General features: G+C 43.0%; 1 protein-coding gene across 1 annotated transcript in view; it reads left to right on the plus strand.

Annotated features, from left to right (window-relative positions):
* The window catches only part of SYNE2 (spectrin repeat containing, nuclear envelope 2), a 295,242-nt gene that overhangs the window by 20,959 nt on the left and 262,154 nt on the right, over window positions 1–12,129 (plus strand). The window lies entirely within an intron of this gene.

Here is a 12,129-nt window from a genome sequence, read left to right on the forward strand (position 1 = left end):
TATTCTAAGTGGCCTAGCTGAGAATTAGTGGAGTGATTGGGGAAACCCAGCTTACAGTGGGTTAAGAAATGAGTGGTAGGTAAGGAAGTGAAGGCAGCCAGTGTAGACAACTCTGACAAGTTTGGGTTTGAAGGGGAGGAGAGGAGTGGTAGCTGGAGTGGCCATGGATTTGACATTTCATCTGATTTTGAATTATAATGAAAAGTATATAGATTTTGAATCAGACACATCTGGATCTGAATTTCTCCACCATCAGATGTGAAATCGAAAGCACATTATCCAAGACATAGTAGGCTTTCAATAAATGTTTTATTGAATGAGCGTATAAAAATCCTTCATCTTCTGGGAGCTACAGCTTTTCTATTTATAAAACACCTACCTTACCTCTTCGTTGGCAGGCTCTAGTGAAATAGCATCATGGCTCCTTACCCTTGAGGTTCCGCTTACTCCTGGGCCTGACTCGCTCCAGCAAGCCTTCTGAGCCCCACTCCAAGTATATCTCAGGGTACCCATATGTTATGGTAGATTTTTTTTGAGATGCATTACATTAATATCTCAGAGTTTAGTATTTCATTACTATATTTTCCAGGCCCTTCTGTTTCCTTCTGTTTTCTGAAGAATAAGTTACACGTGTGAATCAGTTCAATCGATTTAGAGAAATGTTTCTCAGAGTGAGGTATGTGAAGGCCTGAACCAGAATCTCTAGGAGTCAGAATCTCTCCAGAAACCTGCACTTCAGCAGTAACGCTGAGTAATCTGCCACATGCCAAAGTGTGAGATTCTTGGACTTAAAATCACAGCACAGCTCTTTTCCATACAGTCTGGTTCGTTTGCACTCAGAAGTCAGAGGTGCTGGGACTGCTGCCCCAGTAGAAGGTGTTCAGGCTCACAGGTCTTGATTTTTGAAAAGCAAAACATTCACAGTTTTATGGGGTAGAGAAAGTGTAGGAAGGAATAACAAATATGTGTTAAAAGAAATGTAGTCATTTCTTGATTTATCCATTTCACAGATATTTACTGAGCAACTCAGATGAGTCACAGGAGGGTGAGAAAGAGGAGAGACACCTAGCACCCAGATTCTAAGCATTTTATCTATATTGTGTTTCATTTTCATGGGCTAGAAAGACACGACTTGCTTACTCAAGAGAGCCGGGAGCTATGTTCCAGCTGTGGGGTTGGAAACAAAAGCCTCAGTGTAAAAATCTCAGGTGTTTACACAAGGGTGTGGTTCACTCGTGTGGCAACATGAAGTTGCTGGATTCCCAAGCCAAGGCCCAAAGTAGAAATCACTGATTGTATGTCATATATTTTCCCAACAAACTACTTAAATCTTTACATTAATTGGGGAAAAATAGCAACAAACCCCTGCTCCTCCCACTCCCAGTCATTTAACCATTCGTTCAACAAATATCTCCTGAATTCCTGCAGCATGAATAGTGCTGGGATGGGTATTGCAGGCGAGATGAGGACCAAAATCAGAGTGTCTCATGCTGTCAGAGGCCTGCAGGCTGGTGAGGAGGCAGAGAATAAGCAAATGATCTTATAGATACTAGCTGATATTTTTGGAGGAACAGATTTATTAAGACACAGTTAGAGATAAAATTCACATACCATATAATTCACCCATTTAAAATGAACAATTCAATAGTAAAAACTATTTGCAAGTCTATTTGCAGAGTTGTGCAACCATCACAGTTGATTTTAGAACATTTTTGTCACTCCCAAAGGAAACCTCATACCCTTTAGCTGTCACCCTCCCCAGTCCTGCCACCACCAATCCCCATCCCTCACCCCCCCCCCTTCAGCCCTAGGCAACCACTGATCTACTTTCTGTCTCTATAGATTTCCCTATTCTGGACATTTCATATGAATGGAATCATAGGACATGTGGCATTTTGTGACTGGCTTCTTTCACTTAGCATAATGTTTTCAAGATTCATCTGTATTTATTTGTGTAGCCTCAGTATAGTCTATGCCAGAGATCAACAGATGTTTCCTGTAAAGGGCCAGGTAGTAAATATTTTAGTCTTTGAATGCTATATGGTCTCTGTTGTAACTACTCAGCTCTGCCGTTGTATCATGAAAGCAGTCCCAGACAATGGAATGTGTGGTTATTCCGATAAAACTTTATTTACAAAAACAGGCAGCAGATCACATTTGGTCTTTGGGCTATAATTTACTGACCTCTGATCTAAGTCTATAGAGGTACTTAATCTTCCTAACAACTCTAAGAAGTAGGTACACTGTTACCCCATTTTAAGATGAGAAGACTGAGGCACATGGCCAGTAAGAGGCAGATATGGGGATCCAGCACAGGGAGCCTGGCTCTGCAGCCAGTGTTCTCAACCTGGTCAGTGATCACAAATTGAGATAAGTGCTAAATTCGGGGATGAGGGGGGAATCCCCTCATGACTCTCTGAAAGCAGCTAAAAGACTTAGGTTGACTTCGGTCTCCTTTAGGACGCAACAATTGAGCTGACACCTACGGGGGACTAGAATTTATTAGGCAAGGGTGTAGGGGAGGGGATGGCACAGATGACCGTGGCAGGAGGAGCTCAGCCTGTAGAGGCCCTGAAAGAAGGCGGGAGTGGCTGGAGCCTGGGGTGTGGGGGACAGTAGTGTGCACCGAGGGTGGAGCGTGCTCGGCAATAGCTCTGATTTTGTTCATGATCCTAAGAACAGAGAGTGAAAAGAGTAATATGGTCAGGTTTACTGGCTGAAGTGGAGGACAGATTGGAAGGGCACAGAGCAGACCTGGTTGGCCCTGGAAGCCTTCCAGGCCAGAGCTGCTGGTAGATCGAATGGGAAAGCTGGAGTGGGGGGTGGCGGGGGTGCCTAGAGATGTAGACAAGGACACCAGAGCTATGAGGAGGCACATCTGGCAGGATTTGGTGGTAGGTAGTACTTGAGGGTGATACAAGATGGGAGGTATCAAGTATAGGGGTGTCCCATCCATGAGATAGGAACATGGGTAGGGACCAGTTTGGGGAGAGGTAGGAGGTGGAGTATGATCTTAGTCCTGGAATGCTGGGGTTGACGGGCAAGTGCTGTTTTTCCATAGTGACAACACAGATTTTCCAGCAGGGGGAATATGTGAAGTAAAATCATTTTGAGGTTGTACTTACATTAGCCAGGAGTTACCTCCTAGACTCACTTTCCTGGTTCTGTAGGTGAGCTCAGTCTTGATACTATTTGTGTTCCTTTCTTGTTTGTTTGCTTGCTTATGGGTGGTTGCAAGAAAATGTGTTGTAAATTTTCCCTTCCTTTCTGTTAGTTAATAGTCTCCCCTTCTGTAGTTAAGTAACAGACTTTTTCCTGTTTATGCTTCACATGTTTTAGGCTTTTCTTGATTTGATTGTGTGTGTCTGTGTGTTTTTATTCCCTTAATTTGTTTCTTTATTTATTTCTGTTTGTTATTATCTCCAAGAGAAACAATCGAGGAGGTAGCCTTATATTTTTAGTTCCTGTTCTATCAGATGACAGCTTGATGAAGATTCTTTGGGATGGCAGTTGGAACATATGGCTAAAATGTGTTGCATTATTGTCTGAATTTCATTATCATCCTTACCATGTCTGTCCTGGCTAACAGTGGGCAGTATTGTTTTAGGGAATGGCAATAGTGTCTCATTAGTATATGCCTGTGATATAATAAGAAATATATATTAATATTTGGTCTCTGCCCCTGTTTCTGGCACAGAGCTCCTAAAATCCTTGCAATTTCCTGAACCATAGAGATGCTAGGAGCCTCTCTTGTTCTCATATCTGGTCTTTGGCTCTGGTTCCTGACACAGAGCTCCTAAAGCCATTGCAATTTCCTGGGTGATAGGAGCGTCTTTTATTCTAATGAAGTGACTTTTGATGGGCTCTTGGATCACTTCAGGATGGGAGCTGGTTACCAGAAAGACCAAGCTACGATTAGAAATTTGGAACTTTCAGCCCCACCTCCCCTCCCCCGTCTTCTGAAGAGTGGAGCAGAGCTGGAGATTAAGTTAATAATCCATTATGCCTATGTGATGAAGCTTCCATAAAAATCCCCAGAGTACAGGGTTTGGAGACCTTCCGGGTTGGTGAACACATTCATGTGCTGGGCGGGTGTTGTACCCGACTGCGTGGGGACAGACGCTCCTGTGCTCAGGACTCCTCCAGACCTTGCCCTGTGTACCTCTTCACGTGGCTGTTCATCCGTATCCTTTATCATTATCTTTTATCATAAACCGGCAAACATATGTGTTTCCCTGAGTTCTGTGAGCCATTATAGCAAATCATTGAACCCGAGGAGAGGGTCTTGGGAATCCCCGATGTACTGCCAAGTTGGATAGAAATGAGGGTAGCCTGGGAACCATCTACTTGGGATTGTCATCTGAAGTGGGGACAGTCTTGTGGGACTGCGCCCTTAACACGTGGGGTCTGCACTAACGTAGGCAATCCGTGTTCTAACTGATTGGATAACAGCTGGTGTCCAGGGGATTGGAGAGTTGCTTAATGTGAGGGAAAAACCCACACATTTGGTATCATAAGTGAAGTATTAAGAGGAGCAGTACAGAAAAACAGTGCTTTTTTCGCAATGCCCTTTTTGTTCAAGGCATTTTATTAGTTGAAGAAAGAAATTGTTATTAAAACAAGGATTAGGATAAGAAATAGGCCTAGTGTCACTGTTGCCAGTAAATTCTTTTTCTTCATATAATAAGTCGGTTTGATCTTCAATACTTTTAATATTTATTAAATCTTTCAATCAGCAAATATTTATCGAGTACATCTTCTGTACATGGCACTGGGCTGAGGGGAGGCAAAAACACAAAAGCATGAAAATTGAACTTCGAGGTTCTTATAACAGTGAGGAGGAGAGAAACCACGCACAACAGGTGGAAATTACCATAGATGGAAACACAGTTAGGTTGTACTTGTAGCTATTCTTTAATAAAAATACAGATACAATCATAAATATGCTATTTTACAACTTGTTCCTTTTCACTTAAGAATAAATATATCCACATCAGCACATATATATTTACTTTGTTCTTCTTATTGGCTAGATATATTTTTTCTCTTCTATATTTATATATTTGGAAGGGTTACGATCTCCTTTTTTGCAAATTTACTTCTGGGTAGCAGATGCTTTTAACTTTAAGTAGTATAGCTAAATCTCTGCTTTTTGAATTATCAGTTTAAAAAATGAAGCTGTGTCATGTATATTCATTCGGTGAACATATATAGTACATAAATTCATTTGTCCAACAAATACTGACTGAAGGTCTTTTACTCGTGAGGTACTATTCTAGGAGCTAGGGACCCAGTGACCAACAAAAACAAACTTTTGCCTTTTAGAATTTATGTTCTTTACATGTTCTATCTAGAAGTATACACGTTAATTAATGCTGTTTTTGAAGAAGAAAAATGGAGGGTTGAGGGAAGGTCAAGATTAACTTTTGTTTTGTTTTTTTTCGAGTTGGAATCTCGCCACATTGCCCAGGCTGAGTGCAATGGCTATTCACAGGCGCAGTCGTTGTGCATTACAGACCTGAACTCCTGGGCTCAGGTGATCTTCTGGCCTCAGCCTCCTGAGTAGCTGGGTTGGTAGGCACACCACCATGCCCAGCTCTAAGTTTAACTTTTAATTTCTATTTTATATCCCTATGTACTGTTTGAAAATTTTTTATAAGTATTACAGATTACTTTGTAATAACAAGAATAATAAGAAAAGATCCAACACAGTATTGTCAGAGATCAGAGGTAGAATAGATTATTTCTATTTCACTTTAGGAAAGGGGACTTTGAATAGGGTATGTCTTAACCAGTGTCGATCGAATGCCCACATGTATAAAGCAGTGTTCTGGGTGCGGGGGTTTCTATGAATGCAGAGAGAGACAGGGAAGAGTGGCCGTTCCAGCAGGTACATAGCATGGCAATGCAGAAAAGGGAATTGTAGATATTCTAGTTTGGCCAGAGAAATAGGATATGGGTAAGGAAGTCGCGGGAGATGATGAATCAGAAAAAAGTAGATTGGAGTCCAATTACGAATGACCTAGGATGGTAGGCTAAGAATCGATCATTTATTCAGTAAGGAATTAGGAGATGATCAAAAGGTTTTAATGAGGAGAGTGAAACATCAAAGTAATGAATCTGGGGCCATATGCAGTAAACCTGTTATCAATGATCCCATAATAGAAGGAGAAGAAGAGAAATTCCTGGATAGGAATTTGCAAGGCTTCCTCAGTGACCTCATGCAATATAGAGAACACTCTTGGAGATGCTACATCTGTGTTTAAGTGAAAATGTAAGCTAGCAATTCTTAGCCTAGGGTAACTGCTTTTGAACCCTTACTATAGGGGAGGACTCCTGGAGTCAACATTTTAGATGAAACTGGACCTTGCTGACACTTGGTAGCCATGGTAGTTTTATAATGAGCTTTATAATGAACTTAAAATCCACACCCTTTAATTAGCTTAACTCAATTTGTTTTCAGTTTAGTTCCCTTCTGGCTAAGGATATGAGCTGTCAGCTCACAAAAGGCAGATTGAATAAGAACAAAATTCAGGGATTAAATGTATTTTTATGGTAATGACACCCAGAGAAAATCTTTGCCTTCTATGCCTCATTTCTCAAATTCAATATTTTTCAAGATCAAGGATATTTCTATGGACCAGAATAAAATTAACTGACCACAATTTCCTGCATTATATGTATTTCTTATTTGCCTTAAAAATCAGGGTAGAGAATTTCTCATTCTCCATTCCTTAGCATTCTTACAGAAATTCATCATTGTAATAGATTGTATTATTCTCTTTATTTCTTCGCTCTTTTTCTAGCCTAACATCTGCTGATTAAAAGGTCCTATTCTCTACATGCCATTCTAAGAAGAGTTTTATTAAGTTGCTTAAGCACGTGGCTCTCAATTATTTTTTCCCCAAAGGGTCAGCCTTTGAAAAGAACAAAAGGTTACTTATCCTGCCATAGGGTGAGCTATTTGGCTCTGGTTCCCATTGAATACTGCTATTCAGGGTATGGCAGTATGAAAATGTGAGAAAAGTGTGTCAAGGGTTAAATGGAGGGGCACATATGAAACCATTTAATTGAGTTGCTACAAAGGTGTTTAATTGTACCTGGGATATCTTTGTTTGCCATTAAGCAAAGGGTCCTTGTTGCTCTTAAAGGATTCTGATTTCCAGGATGAAGAGGCATTCTCTAAGTTTGGACAATGAGTTAAAAGCCATGAAGATTCCTTTCCAAATCTTTTTCTGAAGATTTCATTTGTGCACTGTCTCCTTTGTTAACTGCAGATTACCGGTGGGGATTTGTTCTGACTGCTTCTCTTACTGTTTTTTTTTTCCCCTTGTTTTTATTAGCGTTTAATCAAATTAGGACAGAGATAACTTCAGGTTTTCATTAGAAAAGTTTTGATTATTTTAAATTCAAGTTTATGTCTCTGTCAGGGGATGTTCTTCAGTCCAACCTCTCATTAGGTGCTTCAGTTTGGACAATTCAGTTAGAGCCCTGATTTTGCTGCCTGTTTTCTCAGCCTAGGAAAGTACCAAGATGCCTTTTGTCTGGTATCACGTGGAAATGAAATGATCCCTCATCTTATCTGGAAATAGTTCAAAATGGCTGAGGTTTCCAGGTGGACGTGGCATGCTAAAACTTTGTAGGCACACAATGCTCTCTTTGCAGTCAGTTTTGTGCTGCATTTCATCTCTTTCAAGGTTATTTAATGGTGCTCTGCCCAGTAACTCCACTAAAGTTAGTGCAGACTCTGTCTCTTAGACCTTGTGTTATAATATTCCTGATTAGTTTCTTTTTCACACTTTATCACGCAGAAAGAAAAATCTCTCTTGGTCCCTTAAAGATAAGGAAGAGAGTCATCTTCGATTTTTTATTGTTATTTTGTTTTTATTTTGAATTTCTGCTTTATTGCTAGGAATGGGTAGGTTTTTCCACACTTTTACATATGACCCTGGTGAGTGTACATTGTGTGCATGTAACTTGATCCTGCAATCATAAAAACTTTCTTTAGTTTTTTTCTGTTGATAAATAAAGTTAGGCTTCTATTTATTTTTTAAGTGTTAATACATGTTTAAAAGTTATTCTTTTATCATGTACTGATAGCAGGAGAAAAATAATGAAAACATATCTCAAAGATTCTAGGAGTTTTAGTAACATTTTAAATTATAGAACAAAGTTGTGGTTCTTTGGAATTCTTTTGTTAAGTGAAATTTATCTAAAACAGCAATAACTCTCAAAAGCCTAAATTATACAGTTGGCTTGTGAGAACTCAGTTTAGTTCAGCTAACAATTATTGAATGTCCTACAAAATGAAAGTCGCTGGATTATAACTAATTTAAACCAGTAATGTGTAAAAAACGAAATGGATTAAAAAAGGAAAAAATTCCAATGAGGCTCAGTGCATCTTTAATCTCTGATCAGTCACAATACTTAAAGACAATTATAAACTTATGCAGCTAGCCTTTCTTCTGTTCCTCAATCAGAACTCTCATCTACTTTAAAATTTTTTAGAATTTAATTAGATGCCATACTCCCGCACATATCACAGTCCAAATACCGAAAGTTTCAGCCCATTATGAGTGTTAAGTAGAGATTAATAAGGGAGAATGGGAAGAGTCAAAGGAAAACAGTGTATTAGCATTTAAAAGAAAGGATCATAAACTTAAAAAAAAGGGTAGATTCAACCAGTATAGTAAACAAAATACAACAACAACAGCAATAACATTATTATTATTATTTCAGTGAATATTTATTTAGGGCCTGCTGTGAGCCAGGGTCTTCTACGGATGCATCACAGACAAAACATCATTGCCTATGTGGTGCTTGCATTCTACTGGGAGGAGAGTGAGACATTAACAATAAACATATTAGTATTATATCAGTAGCTTACCTGGAATGTTAAAAGGTGTAAGTGCTGTAGAAAAAAAAAATAGAGCAGGACAAGAGGGAGCAGGAATGGTAGGGTTTTAAGTGGAATGATCTTATGGACAAGGTGTCTGAGCCAGGGTTTGACGGAGAAGGGGGAGTGTGCCTGTGGATATCTGTAGTGGGAGCTTTCCTGGAAGAAAGGACAACGTGCAAAAGCCCTACGGTGGGAGTGGGCCTGGAGAGTTCGAGGCGAAGAGGAGGCTGGAGTGGTTGGAGCGGAATGAGCGAGTGGGGGACCACAGCAGGCAGACGGCGCTGGGCCTTGTGGCCATCTAGGGGAGTGATGTGAAGAGCCTTTGCACTGGCAAAGGAGCTTCCTGATCGGAGTGGACATTTTAGCAACATCACTCTGCTTCCTCTGTTGAGAATGATGTTTCAAGGGCAAAGCTGGAAGGACGGAGACCTGTTGGGAATTTATCGCAGTAATCCTGGTGGAGATGATGGTGCCTTGGCCCAGGGTGGTAGTGGTGGTGGAGGAGCTGGAGAGAGTGGTCATATCCCGGACACGTTCTGAAGGTGGGCCTAACAGAATTTCCTGAGGCATCAGATACGGAGTGTGAAGGAAAGGGAGCAGCCAACCAGTGCTGCAGGAGGAAAACCGAAAGTGGGGGTCCTGGAAGCAGCAGGGGAGAGTGAGCATCTGCACTGGAAGCTGCTGATTGGTCTGGTACAGTGGAGGCTGAGAACTGACCGATGGTTTTAGCGAGAGAAGGTCATAGAGGACCTCGATTCACGGCGACTGTGATGAGAGAGCAGTTTCAGTGGAAGGGCGGGGACCTGATTCTCATGGGTTTAGTTAAGTGTGAATGAGAGGACCTGCAGACAGTGAACATGGACTCCCGGAGGAGTTTTGCCACAGAGGAGCAGACAGATGAAATGATGGCTAAGGGAGAGTGGGGTCGAGAGAGGTTTGTTTTCAGATGGGAGAATTAACAGTGCGGATGTGTACTGATGGCAGTGGTCGGGTGTGTGTGTGAAGAGGATGGTGCAGAAGAGAAAGGAGCAGAACGTCCTTGAGTAGATGCCAAGGGCTGGGATCTAGCGGGCGAGTGAAGGGATTGGCTCCAGGTCCGAGCAAGGGTCGTCCGTCTGTGCCGACAGGTTGGTAGAGCGCTTTGGTAGGTTGTTAGATGAGGAGCGGGAAACAAAGTCTCAGCTGAGAGTGAGGATGGGGAAGGAGGTGTGAGACGTTTGGGGAAGAAGGAGAAGCGGTGAAGTTGCCGCCTGGGGAGAGGGAGAGGGCAGTATGGTGTGACTACTGGGCAGCACTGAGGGCCCATGGCGGGTGCTGGTGAGACTGGCCAGCACCACTGGAGTTTTTTCTCCAGCCACAGTCAGCAGCGTGTGTGGGATGAAGTATGCGGAGAGTAGTCACGAAGTGCCGGGCCAGTGCCACAGAAGGGGCAGGTGCAAGGGAATGTTGGTAATAATAGGTCATGGAACTTAAGATGGATAAGGATGAAAGGAAGAATATCACAGGGGCGAAGGATGGTGAAAAGCTGGCAGAATTGAGGGCTTGGAGTTGCCGATGAGCTCAAAGGATTGTTGGAGTTGGGGCCCGAGAGGGAGTGAACGTAATGGAGATACACGAAATCGAGATTGTGGAGGAGTTGCAGTTGTTAGTACTGACGAGGTCTGGAGCATGACCATGACAGCGAGCGATCGAGGCAGGGCAGACGAGAAGTGCATTGGAGAAGAGGAATTAAGGAAACTGAGAGGCGGGAGGTTGGAAGGTTCATCGAAATTGCCAAGAATTAGACAGGAGTTGTATTGGAGAGAGTGACAGTGGGGAAGAAGCTAAAATCTTTGAGAAATGGTGGGAATGACAGAGACAGGTAATAACAGCGACAGCCAGGGTGGTCTGATGTCGTGAGATCCAAAGCTAGAACATTTCAGGGACAAAGAGGGTGGACCATGGTCTGGAGGTAGCAGTGAGGAGTGAGGAACCAGGGCTGCAAGAAGAGACAGCAAAGCAGCCACTTGAGAGGGCCGCAGTGGGAGCAGTGTTGTCAGAGGAGGGCCAGGGCTCAGTGAGAGCAGAAGGGCAAAGCCTGAACACCAGAGAGGGTACTGGGCATGCAGGGGTTTGCTGATGGTGCACCATGGATTTCACCCTCAGTGGAAGGGTTTCAGGAGTTAAGGTGAGGTCGGAGATGAGAGAAATTGAGGGATGTGCAGAGTCATATGGGAATCAGAGAAATGAGAGGGACTGAGAGTAGGGAGTGCATGTGCATTTGTGCTCTTATGCATGTGTGCATGTGCACACACGCACACGTGTGCACATGTATGCATGCACGCACACACGTGCACATGTATGCATGCACACACATGTACATGTGTGCTTGTGTGCGCGCGTGTCTGTGCGCATGTGTATGTGTGTTGACTGACATAAGCAGGGACAAAGGGCACAATGAGATGAAGCCTGGTGAACTTGAGCTCAGTGGTGGTGGCAAGGCTGCGACCATTGGGCACAGGGAGGAGTGAGTGTCTGGGCTTACGCTCATCCCCGTCCATTGGGGTGAGGAGGTCTGGGGACATGTGAGCTCAGTCCTTGTGTGCAGAGCTAACACTTGACCTCAGAGTTGAGGACGTCTGCTGAAGCTGAGGGGGAGGAAGGCAGAGAGAGGCATAGTGTCGGTGTGGGACACCCTCTTGCCCAGAGGGGAAGGGAGAAATACTCTGAGTGATCAAATCTTCCCCTTGACTCCTGCCCAGTTGATAAGAGTATTAGCCGACACTTCTATGTGTTTACACTGTGCCAACTGGCACGGGTGGGGAACCCGAGGCCTCAGGCCCTCCAGATCCCTGAGTGCGGCCCCTTGACTCAATCCAAACTTCACAGAACACATCCCTTTATTGTCCCTTTATTGAAAGGATTTTTTCTGTAAAGTTTGAATTCAGACAAAAGGCCACACTCAAGGATCCAGAAGGCCGCATGTGGCCCCAAGGCTGCAGGTTCCCCACCCCGCTCTAATCACACAAGGATGCTTGCTACTCAGGGTCACACAGCTGCTCCGTAACAGAAACAGGATCTGAATCCAGGTCTGTCTGACTAATTGCAGCTCATGTACAGTTCATTCAGTGGCAGTATATTGTCCATGATGAATTTTCGTGATAAACATTAAGACTAAACTGCAGTGACTGCGCCTTTTAAAACATCTTCAGATGTTCTGGGCTTACCTTTAACTACTACATGGCTTTGGC

This window comes from Propithecus coquereli, unplaced genomic scaffold (assembly GCF_000956105.1).
Source record: "Propithecus coquereli isolate 6110/MARCELLA unplaced genomic scaffold, Pcoq_1.0 Scaffold5, whole genome shotgun sequence".
NCBI classification, from domain to species: domain Eukaryota; kingdom Metazoa; phylum Chordata; class Mammalia; order Primates; family Indriidae; genus Propithecus; species Propithecus coquereli.